This window comes from Parasteatoda tepidariorum, chromosome 1 (assembly GCF_982258835.1).
Source record: "Parasteatoda tepidariorum strain Cologne lab strain chromosome 1, Ptep-v5.0, whole genome shotgun sequence".
Classification (NCBI taxonomy): Eukaryota; Metazoa; Arthropoda; class Arachnida; order Araneae; family Theridiidae; genus Parasteatoda; species Parasteatoda tepidariorum.
Window position 1 is genome coordinate 13993665 of NC_141755.1, and position 15059 is coordinate 14008723.

General features: G+C 31.5%; 1 protein-coding gene across 2 annotated transcripts in view; it reads left to right on the forward strand.

Moving 5' to 3' along the window:
* Positions 1-15059, forward strand: part of LOC107456464 (solute carrier family 12 member 4) — a 444402-nt gene that overhangs the window by 132070 nt on the left and 297273 nt on the right. The gene's annotated exons all lie outside the window — the stretch shown is intronic.

Consider the following 15059-nt stretch of genomic DNA (forward strand, 5'->3'; position numbering starts at 1 on the left):
TAAACTAATGAAGTTATCGAACGAAATCACTTTGTTTAAAGTTTAATTTACTGGTAAAAAATTAAATAGCATTTTTTAACTAGTTTATTGTTTCATAAAAATACTTAGTTGTACAATATAATTCTTTCAAATCATTAATTATTACTTGGCATATATTTACCTTTTAGACCAGCGACATTTAAGATTTCCTCATTATGAACTCCAGAGAAAATTATTGGAATGAATTTATTGATATACTTTTCTTTATTGCGTTGTTCATTGCTCCATTCTTTTTACAAATTTAAAAAATAAAAACTAAGATTAATTCTTTATAGCAGTTTAAAGCAACCTAGGCAATTTAAAGGATTGATTTTTCGTATTGGAATGTAATATATACTTATATATATTTAAATATATTTAAAATTACACATTACAAGTGATTTATATGATGTGTGTCATCAAATCATCTACTATGCATTATTCACATATACACTTTATAATGTTACTTGACTTAATCTTATAACTTATAAAGAATATTCCTAAATTCACGCAAGATTTGAATTAAATAGAAAATTAATTGTTCAGTATTGGCAACCAAAAAAAAAGAAGAACACAGCTAGACTGTTGATAGTGTCAGTTTGTAAAAATGCAACACTACAATTTCATTTTTTTTTCTATTATTGGCGTTGAACCCAATTCTGTGCTTCCGTCTACCCATAACCCTGTAATTTTGAAACCAACGTAGAATGCAAGGGAACTTTTGAGTCAAACATTCTGACAAACGAGACTTCATGGTGAAATTTATGAGGGAACAAACATGCATTTGCGTTACACGGAAAGGAAAACCAAGAAAACCTACCGTGATTAGCCCGATGTCAAATGCATTCTAACCCATAATTCGCCTACCACTGAGAATATTTTACGTCAACACTGTGGTCGGTGCGAGCGGGGGGCATAATCTATCACAACCAGCCACAGTTGGGATTCGTACCTGGGGCACCTCATTGGGCAGAGAATGCTCTTTCCACTAAGTAACCACGGCTCCCTGCCACGTTCAACCGTTCATTAAAGAAAAAGATTCACCTCTGTATAAGCAAAACTTAGCCTTATTTATGCAAAATGGTTGTGGAAAGTTTTAACAAAAGAGTGCGCATGTACTAGCAAATCCATGGAGATCATTTGGCTGATATACATAACTCGATGTTATGTACTTTATGTTTCAATAAGAAAAATTCTATATAATTTTTAAAAAAAACAGTATTTTCTTTTTAATTCAAATCTTGCAGAAATGTTGTGACACCCTTAATAAATCTATCTTATTTAAAACTTATTTAAATGAGCCACGGGTAACCACAGTGCTTAAGGCATTGCGGATCATTGTTCATTCCCAATGCTGACATGAAGCCCACCTAGTGTGAATACAAACTTGGCAAAAAAAGTAAAGGCTGCGGAAGCGAATAATAATGACCACATTTCTAAGGAATTAGGGATCACTAAGCTTTATGACCGAAAAATATCTCCTTTGCAAATGCTTTAGTTACTTATTTAAATGTTGTTAGAACTAAAACTTGCTGGAATAAAAAAACCTAATCTCATAAACATTTAACTCCTGAAATAATAAACGTCTTTCAAAGCTTCGTTTATCTTATTTGCATTAAGTCTAAGTAAATCGAATTTCTGATATAAACCTTTTTCGTAATTAAATAGAGTAAGTTTATAGTTAAAAAAAACGGAAAAAGTGTTAAGCAAATAATAAGGGAAGTAGTAAAACCATTAACTTTTTTGTCATAAAACTTTAATCTTTAAAAAACGTCGTAAAACTGTTATTTATTTATCGTTAAAATCACAAAAGTCAATCATAAAAATTCTATTTGTTTTGGTTATTTTTATAGTTAGATATTCTGAACTGAATTGCAAAAACTTTGTTTGTTGCAAAATCTAAATTCACATTTCGTAGCAAAAACTTAAATTTTAATCACTTAAAATAACGTAATCAGAAATAATAAATGCTTGCTAACAATAAAATCAAACGAAATTTTCACTTAAAAATATGACAAGAAAACATGTTTTCATGAAACATATAGAAAAACAACAGTATTATCTACTTTTTCCTCTCTTTTTCTTTGCTTCGTTATTAACTAACTACGCGGAATATGCCTTTAACTAAAAAATAAAAACTTTTTTATACTTAATCTTTCTGATAAAAGAATATTATACGCTTTTTTAAACCATTAGTATATAAAACTAGAAGTAGCAAAGAATTGATTTTCCTTATATATCTTTAGTGCGAATGAGACGTTATAAAAGGCATTTGTAGCATTCAGAAATAAGTTTTAAACTTTTTTTTTTTAAAAAAAAATGTGATTGCAGTGCTGCATTTTACCCTAAATAAGTCGCATAGTTAATGTTAAATAATGAATTTTAAAAATATCGATCTTGCTATAGATCAAAATTTAATGCTACTATTAATGTTATGACGTTGTTACATTTTAAATACAGAAGCTTGTACCAGCCACGTAACTAAGCGGTTAGCGTGCCTGACTGAAAAGCCAATGGTTGCCGGTTTGAATCCAGCTCAGGGCATGGATATTTCTCTCTGTGTTGTCCTTTGTTGTGTGAATGTGGCCCAACTTATGAACGAAAATCAGTACAGGGCCACCTCTAAAAGATCCTTACAAAAAAAATAAGTTGTTTTTGAGGTTGACAGATGTAAAAAACACACCTGAGATAGAAAGTGAGGTAATGTTTTGCACCAAAATTAACCTCATTAATCAGACTCAAATTCAACATCATTTACGCCTCACGAAATCAACCTCATATATAACTCAGAAATACTTTTAGGTTAGATTGTGTGAAATTATTCACACCTCAAACATAAGTACTTGCTTGGAGCGTAAAAAAACTCCTCAAAAACTACCTCCCTAAGCTGGTTGCTCTAAAGTAGATTTCCATCAACCTCAAGAGTGAATAAACAACTTCATACACCTTAATTATACTTCTTGGGTGGTTGATCTTTTAAGGTTGTTTTTGAAATCAACCTTGACACCTCAATCAACCTCAATCAATGACCTCAAGTTAACCTTGACACCTCAAGGCAAACTCATATAAACCCTAAATGTACCTTAAATTCTTGTAAGGGGAGGCTTGCCTTCAACTGTCAATTCCTATTTTCGAGGCTGGTCTGATGTGTAGCGGTGTGGATTTTCTGTGACTACGGTTTACAAGTGCCAGCCGGGTAACGTTAAAGTGCAACACTGACGGCATCGTCCAAGGCAAATGAACGAAAGTCCAGTGCATGCAGTTGGTAAAAAAAGTAATAAAAAAACATAAGTTTGTTTAACAAAAATTGTGACATTATTACCGAAATCAAAAAGAATTTATGTATTGAAATTCAACATTTTTATTAACATTATATGAAGATGATAAAAAAATTTTTTAACTTCATGGAGCAAAAATTCTGGTAAAATTACCGCACTGTTTGGTTATGGCATTTCTGATTTTGTAAAAAAAGAAAAGAAAAACGTGATTTTAGTTAATAAAAATTAAATTTATTGGATTTAAACAATACATTTGGAATGTTTTTCCGTTCGTATGGCAGCAGTTTACCGAAAATTCTGGGTTTCAAATTTATAACTCTGGATCTTTCTCAGAGCTAATAATTTACTACAGTAAAAGTAGTTTAAATGAATATGGAAAGTAATGAATTGCATTCTTCAATTTATTCATTTGCAACCCAGTGTTTTTGTTTCATTTCTTGAAGGAAAAGAAAACTAAAACAGCATCATTAAATTTAATTCGAATTCACTGACTTCAGTCCCTCTTCCAACAGGTGGCACTACCACGTCAATTTACTACATATTTAGTAATAATTACAAAACAGAAAAGTAAATTTAATCTAATATATGGTGTTTGTGTCTGATTCTAAGGTATCGTGACACAATTACCAAATTTTGCACAATTAATTACAAAACATATGGTAAAAAAGCAATTTATAGGGTTTAAAAACATGTTTTATTGTTAATTTTACCAAAATCATTACCTTTGGTGAAAACCATACTTAATAGAATGCAAAACAAAGTAAATAATTTTATTATTTTCAATTGGAAACGTGTAGGGGAATTTTCGGTGATAGTAGAATAAGTTTATTATAAATTTAGTGTGTCCATACGTTTTTCATTTTTTATTTGACAAAAATAAAACATTTTCTCTTTTTTTTATTTCTACTTACGCTTTCAGCCTTAATGTTTTCACACTACTATATTTCATTTTTTTCTTCGTTTGACTTTTGTTTGTTTATAGGTAAAATTTCAGTCAGTGATAAAAATTAGCATAAATTTTATTTAGAAGAAAAGAAATAATAATTGTAACTCGTTTAGGTTTCAATAACAAATCTCCAGTTTTGTTTGAGAGTTCTAGCTAATCATAAGCTGGTCAGATTTTTGATTGACGATAAACTGTTGATACGAAATCAGAAAAAAATTAAAACTTGTACTGTAACGCCGCATTGAGCGCTCTAGTTAAAATGCTTACTATTTGACACATTAGTAATTATTAAACATATTAGTCTAATTTTTTACTAACCATAATTTTTTTGCTCATAATATGAAAATAAAATCTGCTTGCAACAAGAAAGAAAGAATTGTTGAAGTTAGAACTGTTAAAATTAGAACAATCAAGCTAATTGGCAAGAGGTCATCATTTTAATAACGATTCAATCCTTTATTCCATTGAAAACAATATAAATTCTTCATGTAGTGATCAGAAAATCGTTGAAATATATGCTATCACCAGACATGCTACTTTGGTTAAGATTTAACAGCTGTAGATAGTCGGAAAGTGGTAGGAGTTTAACTTAACTATATTCAGCAATAAAAAGACGATAAAACTTTCTTCTAACCATTTGAAAGCGATAGAAATTTACAATGTTATCAAGCATAAAGCTTCAATAAATTTAAATGATCTATCTCTTCGGAAAGTGGTCGAAAATTTGATTTCTGATTCAAGATATTTTACTTTTTGTTAAAAGCATAAAAAAAAGTCAAAGGAAACTACACCATTACCACAAAGTTTCTAACATTTAATTCAATGATCCCGTGTCATGCTTTAATTAAATTTCGCGTTTTTGTTTAGTTATAAGCTAATTGCAGGTTGAAAATCATCAACAAATTGAAAATGCAATTTATCAATCAGCTATTTATCGACTAATTATTTTGAAATTCGCAGCGTTTTTTGGCTCCGTTGTGTGTTTATGATATTAATTGTTTCTCATCTCATCGAGACATAATTTTTGTTGCAAAATTAATCATAATAAAAATAATATTCGATATTTAAATGAACTGCGGAAGAAAAAAATTATGGTCAAAACTACCAGAATAAGATAAAATATAGGCTCTAGGGGAACATGTAAAAGCTGAGTAATTTTACAAAAGACCTTTGGTATTGATTTTAGTATCGTTTTATAATATACGATAAAATTTCTAAAATGTGGTAATATTTGGTAGTTTTATCACGATACCTTAGAGCATTGCGTAAAAACCATTTATTTGGATAAATTATTTACTTTTCACTTTTGTAATTTATACTGAATGATTTAAATAGCGTAATTATTAGTTTTGTGAATCATAATTTTGTTTCTTTTTTTACCAGAAACGTCATTACCATACCGTACAGCAAATTTTACCAGAATATTTTTATTCAAGTGCATTTTAGAATCTACTTTCATGATCATTTGCAAACATTTCTTTTCTCAAATTACTTACTATCTCCTTCCTTTTTATTATTTGAGTTTCACATTATATGAAACGTAACGAACAGGAATAAATGTTTTTTAAATAACAAAGACTCGTTTGAATCCAATCTTGATGAGTTTAGCATATTTAGGGAAGAAATTTGAACTGTTCATGATCGAAAAAGGAAACAGCAATTTCCTTTCTTTTTACATCGTTTTCGTTAAAAATGGAAATAAAAATACTTTTTTGCGATCCATATTTAAAATGAGATACAGAAGCTTACAGTGTCTATGAATAATAGAAACTGATGATGCGTCGAAAAACGTAAATGAGATTTAAAAATCTTTTTGAATAATTGTTTGACTTCCATTATATGACATAAATTTTCTACTGACAGCTTTAATAGCTTTTGCGTAAAATGTAATTTACGATGCTTTTCATGTGAAGGAAAAAGAATTTTTTTTTCCTGAAATGAACTTGGTTATGATAGAGCAGTTTGATTTTTCACTATAAACAATTTTAATTTTTTTTATTAATTTTTAACTAAGTATTTTTTTTCTAATTTCATTTAAAGAATTGTAATTTAAATATTAATGTGCATATTTTTAAAAAAGAAGTTCATTTTCCTGAAAGAAAATACTTTAAAAGTATTAAAAAAATGACAATATAAAATTATAATTCGCAATCATTATTCTAAAGAAATGTAATTTAATAAATGCTATTTTTTCAATCATATTAGATGATAGATATTCTAATATATGATATTATATGGCATAATGTATGAAATTATAATTTTGGATTAATATTCTTTGCCTAAAACTCTGTAGCAAACAAAGAAGAAATGTTCCAGTAATCTTTGCTTTTTTACTTATTTTTTTTTACCTTCCTATTGTTTTTGTGCCAGTCGTAATTTCCGGCACTAATTTACTCATTTTGAGTACGTAATGGAGTAAATGTTTTACATTGAACTTAGAGCCGTGTAGCTGCACCTAACTTTTTTGTCACTGTCAAGTATATCTCCAAAAAGCACCGTTTTCTTTTCGTACATTTTGTTTAAGGAATTATAATTTAAACATTTATGTGTATTTTTTTTTTCCTTTTTTTGAATAAGATATCGATTTATTCGAAAGAACTCTCTCTATTACTCTAATGAAATATCATATAAATAAAGCTACTTATGAAAATTATGATGGATTTTTGTTCCTTATATAAATCCTAGTATTAAGCTAAGGAGAAATGTTAATCTTATTTTTTTATTTGTTATTGTTTTTATACATTCCTATTGTTTCTATGACAGGCGTCGTTTTCAGCACAGTTTAATTTACTCGCTTTGAGTTCGTAATGGATTAAAAGTTTTACGTTGAACTTAGCCGTGTAGCCGCAAATAGCTCGTTCTTCACTGCGGAGAAAAATTACAAAAAACAACACACCATTCTGTTGTTTTGAATATTTTGATTTAAAAATTATTATTTAAACAATTAATATATAATTATTCATTTATTTAAGTATTATTTTTTTAAGAAGAAGAAGCCCATTTATTCGAAAAGAAAATACTTTAAAGCAATAAAAAAATAAATTGCAATATGAAACAAGTATTCGGAATTATTAACCTAAAAAATATTATTTTATAAAAGCTGTTTTTCTGTTTATATGAAAAGTTTGATGAATTAGTATTCCTAACATAAATCCCGGCATTAATCAAAGAAGAAATGTTCTTGTGACTGAACCTCTTTTATTTATAATTTTTTTCTATATTCCTATTGTCCTATTGTATCCATATATATATTATATATATATATATATATATATATATATATATATATATATATATATATATATATATATATATATATATATATAAATAAATATTCAATAAAGAAGTATTCAGAATAATATTCAGAAATAAGTATTCAATAAAGAAAATCAACAGATAAACCATTTCCAAGAACTAAGCTCAACCTGGACGTAGAAAAAATTTCCAGTAATTAAATTCTTGACAAAAAATACTAGAAATACTAGGAAATACAGTAAAATTACCGTAGATCCTTAATTTAAGTTTATACGGTAGTTATAAAAAATATTTTTAGCTTAATTCGGGGGGTGTAAATTTTTTCATGTTTACAGCATCAGACAACGAACAAAAAAGTTAGGGGTTCTTAAGATTTCTTTGCATCGATGCAGAAAATGGTGAAGACGAGTTTTTGGGTTGTTCGGAAAGTAATTTCATTCTTTGGGGGGGGGAGGGAATGAAAGACAATTTTCTTATAATGAATAAATATTTTATTGAATGATATATTGGCCATTCAGGTCCAACACTTTTTGCCATCTTTCTGGTAGTAGCATGATTCCACGCTCATAAAACTTTTTGTCTTTGCTAAGTAAAGGTTTTACAGTCTAAAGAGTTTTGCAGTGGCCGGAACAAATAATAATCAGGAGACACCAGATCTGGAGAATAAGGTGGGTGTGTCAGTGTATCCCATTCAAGCTGCAAAAGCTTTTGGCAAATGACCAAACTTATATGAGGTTTCGCATTATCTTGGTGGAACACTATACCTTTTCTGTTGATTAATTCTGGCCTTTTCTGTTGTACAGCATCATTCAGTTTGTCCAACTGACGACAGTAGATTTCCGAATTAATTGTTGTGTTATCCGGTAAAAACTACAAAAGAAACTATTCCTTTAAAATCCCACCAAACAGACAGCATCATCTTTTTTTAATGGATATTGGCTTTCAAAATGCTTTGAGCCGGTTCATCTTTTTTGCTCTATGATCTCTTGAGTTTGAAATTGTTATAGACAACCCATTTTTCGTCCCCAGTAATGATGCGCTTCAAAAATGGATCATTTTCGTGACATTTGAGAAGCGAATCACAGAAGTCAACACGACGACACAAATATCTCTCCGTGAGAACACATGGAGAACCCATATATCGAGCTTCTAGGTTAAACCCTGTCCTTTAAAGTGGTCATAAACAGTTGAATTTGATAAATTTAACCTCTCGCGAGTTCACATGTTGTTATTCGCCGATTTGTATCAACTAATGCCGTGATAGTGTCTTTATCAGCTTCAACCGACCTTCCAGAACGTGGTGCATCTTCGACATCGAAATTGCCGGATCGAAATTTTGCAAACCAGTTCTGGCACTGGCGTATCAACACATCTTCTCCATACACATCGGTTAATTTCTTTCTGGCATGAACATTTTTACCTTTTCAATAGTAAAAAAGTAAAATATGATGAAAATGCTGCTTATTGCTCTCCATATTTAAAAGGGCACCAAGCAAAAACTACAGCGTAGAATTAATTGAACTTTCTCACACACAAGCCTTACTATATCAGCTCTCAAAACATATAATGATAATGCGGCTTAAGAATGAAGTTGGGTTCGAAAAAATACAATTAAATCCTCTGTCGAAAAAAACAAAATTACTTTCCGAACAACCCAGACCTACCCCTTAAGAAAAAAAATCCAGTTCCCTTTATTTTAATGAACTTCAGCAAAATTAGTTGAGTCGTACGTTAATTTACACAAACAGTTTTTTTCTTTCACGAAGAAAACATTGTGTTCGTAACTGAAGCAAATTTCAGAGAAAAAAATTAGAGTTGAACGTTAATTTAGACGGTAAATTTACGTACAGTGCTCCAAGGAAAAACTGACCACTCTGAATAACTTTTGATCTAATAAACGGATTTTCACGCTCTAGGACTCAATCTTAATGGTTCGAAGGAGTGACTTCAAATATACTAAATAATTAGTGAGGATGATATTGTAAATTAAAAAATCAGTCACAAAAACGTACTTTCTCGTATTTCTGATCCCCGAAATTCGCAATCCGGGAAATATGGTTCCAAGAGTTTGGTGAGGAGAGTAGTCCAAAGTTTGGATCCCATAATAATAATTTTATGTTTTGCTTATTTGGCGATATCTCAAAACTCTCTTTTAGCGATATGGAAAATGTTTGCATTCAATTATGAAATTCGTTTATCAAAAAAACAGTTTCATGCAAAAAATAAATTTTAGTTAATATTTTCTAATTTTTATTGTTTTTTTTTATTTATTTTTTATTTAATATTAGTAAAAAATTGAATTGGAAGGTGCATAATTTTATGTTATTTAATTATTAATTCATTCTAAATAATCTTTAACAATAACGTAAAATAATTAATATTTACTATAATTTACTTTTTGCATGGAAATATTTTTGGATAAAAGAATTTTATAATAGTGCGCAAAATAATTTTAATTCCCTTAAAAAATTCTCAAAACAAGGGTAAAATTAACATTATGTGGTCGTAAATTTGAGACAATAGGGTCTCACAGTAAACTGATCGTAAAGACACGGTTTCCAATAGAACACCGAAGTCAAGCATTACTGGCTGCCGTCAGTAACTGGGTTGGTGACCACTTTGATCACTGAGGAACCGATGGTGCATGGTATTGGTTCTCGTTATGTCCCGCAGTGGACTGATCGTTAAGACACGGTTCCCAGCAAATCACCGAAGTCAAGCATCACTGGCTGTGGTCAATGTGCGGGTGGGTGACCACTTGGATTAGTCTGCGTAGGGACCGAGGGTGTGCGGTATTGGTCCTCGTTAAACTGTTCTACCGTAAAGTACTCGACTTCGCGTGCAGGTCGTCGGGCTACCGAAGCAGGGGTGCCATCCCCTCTGCAGAGGATCAAAATTGTGATGGTATGTCTTCGGATCATCATCAGGGATGTTTCCCAGACCGTCGCCAATAGCCCATTGTGCAGCTCTAGTGTGACGTAAATAAAATACCTACCTTCCTGGTTCTCGTTAAACTGTTCTATCATAAAGTGCTAAACTTCTGGTGTGTCTAGCTACCAAAACAGGGGAGCCATCCTCTCTGCAGAGGATCAAAATTGCGATGGCATGTCTTCGGATCATCCTCAGGGATGCTTCTTAGACCGTTGACAATAGCCCATTGAGCAGCTCTAGTGCGAAGTAAATAAATTACCTATCTATCTTGAAACAATGGGGACTATATTTCTCAGCTTGCAGCTATCTCCTATATTTTAAGGGAGAACAGTGGTGGCTCTGGGGATAGAGCTTTCGTCTCTCAATGAGGTGACCAGTTCGAATCCCAGCGATGGCTGGTCGATTCGTATTCCGTGTCCGGCTCTCACCGACCACAGTGCTGACATGAAATATCTTCAATGGTAGACGGATCATGGGTTAGCGTCCCATTGCCGTAAGGTTAACCGTAGTAGGTTTTCGTGGTTTTCCTTTCCACGTAATGAAAATGTGGGTTAGTTCCATCAAAAGATCTCCAAGAGGACAAATTTCTTCCAATACTTGACCCACAAGTTTCCTAGTCTTCTGGATTGGGTTATAAATTACAAGGCTGCAAAGTTGAACATTAGTAGTCGTAAACACTAACTTGGGTCTGCTGTTCAACGACTATAAAATAAAATATATTTTGAGGGTAAGAAATTGAAATCCGTTTAAAAAAAAAGTTATGTTTATTTAGAGAAAGTACGTTTTTGTGTCTGATTTCTGATTTTAAGACATCGTGTGCGCTAAATAATTAGCATGTCTTAGGCTACTTCCTCGAACTTTTAAGTTTGAGCCCTAGAACGTAAAGATCCGGTCATTAAATAAAAATTATTCAAAATAATCCGGGTTCTTTTTCGCGCTTTGTATCTTCCTGATTTGATTCGATGTCATTTACCGCCCTCTCCTCACTCTTTTCATGGGGGTTACAATATAAAGCCATGAACGCAAAGGTCTCGGGTTCGAACCTAGCCGACGCAAAAGAAAATCTCTCTCGAACTCTCACTACTCTAGTGAACATGCAACTCTATCTCTATCCTCGATAGATTTCATAGCTGCTTTAATTCACCGAGTTTTATGGCTTTTCTTGACTGCAAATCTCAAGAGACTCAATTGTTGTTGATGTTGTTGTAGCTCATTTACGTCGCACTAGAGCTGCACAATGGGCTATTGGCGACGGTCTGGGAAACATCCCTGAGGATGATACGAAGACATGCCATCACAATTTTGATCCTCTACGAAGGGGATGGCACCCCCTCTTCGGTAGCCCAACGACCTGCACGCGAAGTCGAGCACTTTACGGTAGCACAGTTTAACGAGGACCAATACCGCACACCCTCGGTCCCTACGCAGACTGATCCAAGTGGGTCACCCACCCGCACACTGACCTCAGCCAGTGATGCTTGACTTCGGTGATCTGCTGGGAACCGTGTCTTAACGATCAGTCCACTGCGGGACCTCAAGAGACTCAAATAAGCTCAAAAGAGCATAACGTTAATTTACAGCTAGAAGCCATACGTTTAATTGAAAGCAATTTATGAGCAGGCCTGTAATTTTATGGTCCTGATAATTTTAAGGATACAAATGTATTTTTACGGTCATTGATTTTAACTTTTTTTGCCGGTCATTAACCGTAATCGTGCGATGAAATTTTTTAAATTGTGAGTGAGCAAGGGAAAGAGAGGAGGACAAAACTTCATAGTTTAAAATAATTTCGCAGTTAAACGAAATAAGTATATCATATAGCTTCGATTTCATTTAACTAAATACCAAATTATCTAAAGATGCTCATACATATAGCCAAATTATTAGACTCACTATAAGAAACTATGTAAAATCTTAAATATCAGGTAATACTATGTGCTGGCAGAGTTTAGTGCGTTGTGGAAAATGCTTAGCAAGCATAATGAAAAATTGATCTTTGAACTAACCAGAACTTTTATTAAGCAAGAAAAATAACTAAACTTAAACATAATAATAGAAAACAATCCACTCCATAACATGAGGTAACGAATTCAATACATACAGTCATGAAAATCAAAAGAAACAAACTCCAAATTCAATCTTGATTTGTTATATATATAAAAAATAACAGTTGCATAATGAGGGTATTTACACACTCACAATTAATACTATGCAAATTCTGTCGGTCCCGCAGTGGACTGATCGTTAAGACACGGTTCCCAGCAGATCACCGAAGTCAAGCATCGCTGGCTGCAGTCAGTGTGCGGGTGGGTGACCACTTGGATCAGTCTGCGTAGGGACCGAGGGTGTGCGGTATGGGTCCTCGTTAAACTGTGCTACTGTAAAGTGCTCGACTTCGCGCGCAGGTCGTCGGGCTACCAAAGCGGGGGTACCATCCCCTCCGCAGAGGATCAAAATTGTGATGGCATGTCTTCGGATCATCCTCCGGGATGTTTCCCAGACCGTCGCCAATAGCCCATTGTGCAGCTCTAGTGCGACGTAAATTAACAACAACAACAACAAATTCTGTCGTTAAATTATTCTTAAATGTTCGAACTCCCTCTTTCAGGGGTTTTTCGAACTCGTGATCTCTGACTCTTACTCGAACCTCGTTCATTGAAATTCACAGTCTGACACAATGCAGCTTTATTGTTTTTGCGCGGCTGAAACCAGTTTGCACTTGTTTTCGTTCGTGTATCAATTAGTTAACATTGTAATGCAATATACCAAAAATAAATTCAAATAGAAAGTATATGAAAAATCTCCGGAATAAAAACCCATTACATGTATGTTTAATTATAAAAGTATTGCATATAAAAACGTGCAGTAAGTCTAATAATTTTGTCTAATTATTATAATATAATAATATAATACCTAATATAGTAAATATTCGATATTTTTATAATAAATCGTCCAATTTATCCAATCGTCAAACATATATTATATACCGCCTAATTTAACCAATTGGTACCCGAACGTAAACAAGTACAAACCGGTTTCAGTCGCGTAAAAGCAATAAAGCTGTATAGTGTATTACCTGATAATTAAGATTTTGCATAGGATCTTATAGTGCGTCGATTAATTTAGCCATATGTATGCGCATCTTTACTTAATATGTTCGAATTCTAAGTATCGAAATAATTTTTTTTTATCTTTTTTCAAACTGTGTAAAAATAAAAATGAATAATTAATGCAGTGTTAATAAGTGTTTATGAAATATAAATTACCGCTCCCATGAGAGCCATATGAATCATTTCCCAAAAAACATTCTTCGGCTTTTTTTTTTCTTAAAAAACTTGAACGATGATGATTAAAAATGATTTATCTCTCTGAAAATAGTTTCTTTTTTAGATTTCCTAATACTGCGAGTTCGTTAATATAAATTGTTTTACCAACTCGGATGTCAGATAGCATTAAGTTTTCTGATTTATTACAACCAGGTGTTAATCACAAAACCCTTTATAAATCATTTTAATTTCCAGATTTTTATGTAAAATATGTACATTAATATGAGGGAAAAAATAGCAATTAAGAGATGGTGGATTAAACTAAGTTTTATAATTGAATTTTTAGAAAGTAAATATGTTCTTAATTTTGAATACAATGTTTTTTTCAACAACAAACCAGATGCTGAGTTGTGAAACTTTATGTATATCATTAAAATTCAAAGCTTTTTATAAGGTGAGTTTGCATTCAAATTGCGTATGACAATGAATTTGAAGAGTTTGCGATTCTAAATTTGCTTTATTGTTTCGTGCATTGCTTATGGTTAAAAAAATATTATTAAATATTTAAATGAGGTTGTATTTGATATCCTTCAGCTAGTCGTCTTTCTGAAAATTTGCATTTAAGTCACTGTAATTCTGGAAACTTTCATACGGTGTTTTAGTTTTTAAAAAAATTATCTATACACATAAATATTAAATAATATTTAATAGTTTATGGTTCTAACTTTGTTTTATAATTAATTTTAAAGTTTAAAAAATATCATGAAAATTACAACTTTGCAAACAAGGAATTATTTTATTAACTTGACTATGTATATGGCTAAAAAGCTAGGTGTTAAGAAGTTAAATAAAGGAAACAAGAAATTAGTGAAGAATATGCATTTTATTTGTTCTTAAATGAGACTAAACACCGTAAAAATGTCTATCAGATAAAAGTACATGTTTTTTTCGCAGTTTAGATGAAAAGAGTTAGCCTGTAATTTTTTCTTACCATTTTCACAAAAATCCCCAATTTAGTTGAGTGACATTACGAATTTTAAAAGCGCACTATAGCAACATACAGGCTAGGGAAAGGTATTGATGCAATAAAATACTGATAAAAATTATCATAAAAATGTTTATGTAGTTAAAAAAATGTAAAATTTTTTTTAAATAAACTTGACTTTAATTAATTTAAGCTTGACTTTTAATTGAGACACTGTATTAGTATCATTACAGATAGCCTTCTGTTGTATAATGATTTAATTTATCTGAATGAACAAGTAAACTTTTAAAATTTTTCAACCTATAAGGACAAATTTAAAATCAAGAAATACTATTATCAATTCCATATGTTAATGAGTAAATTGCTTTTAATATTCCATT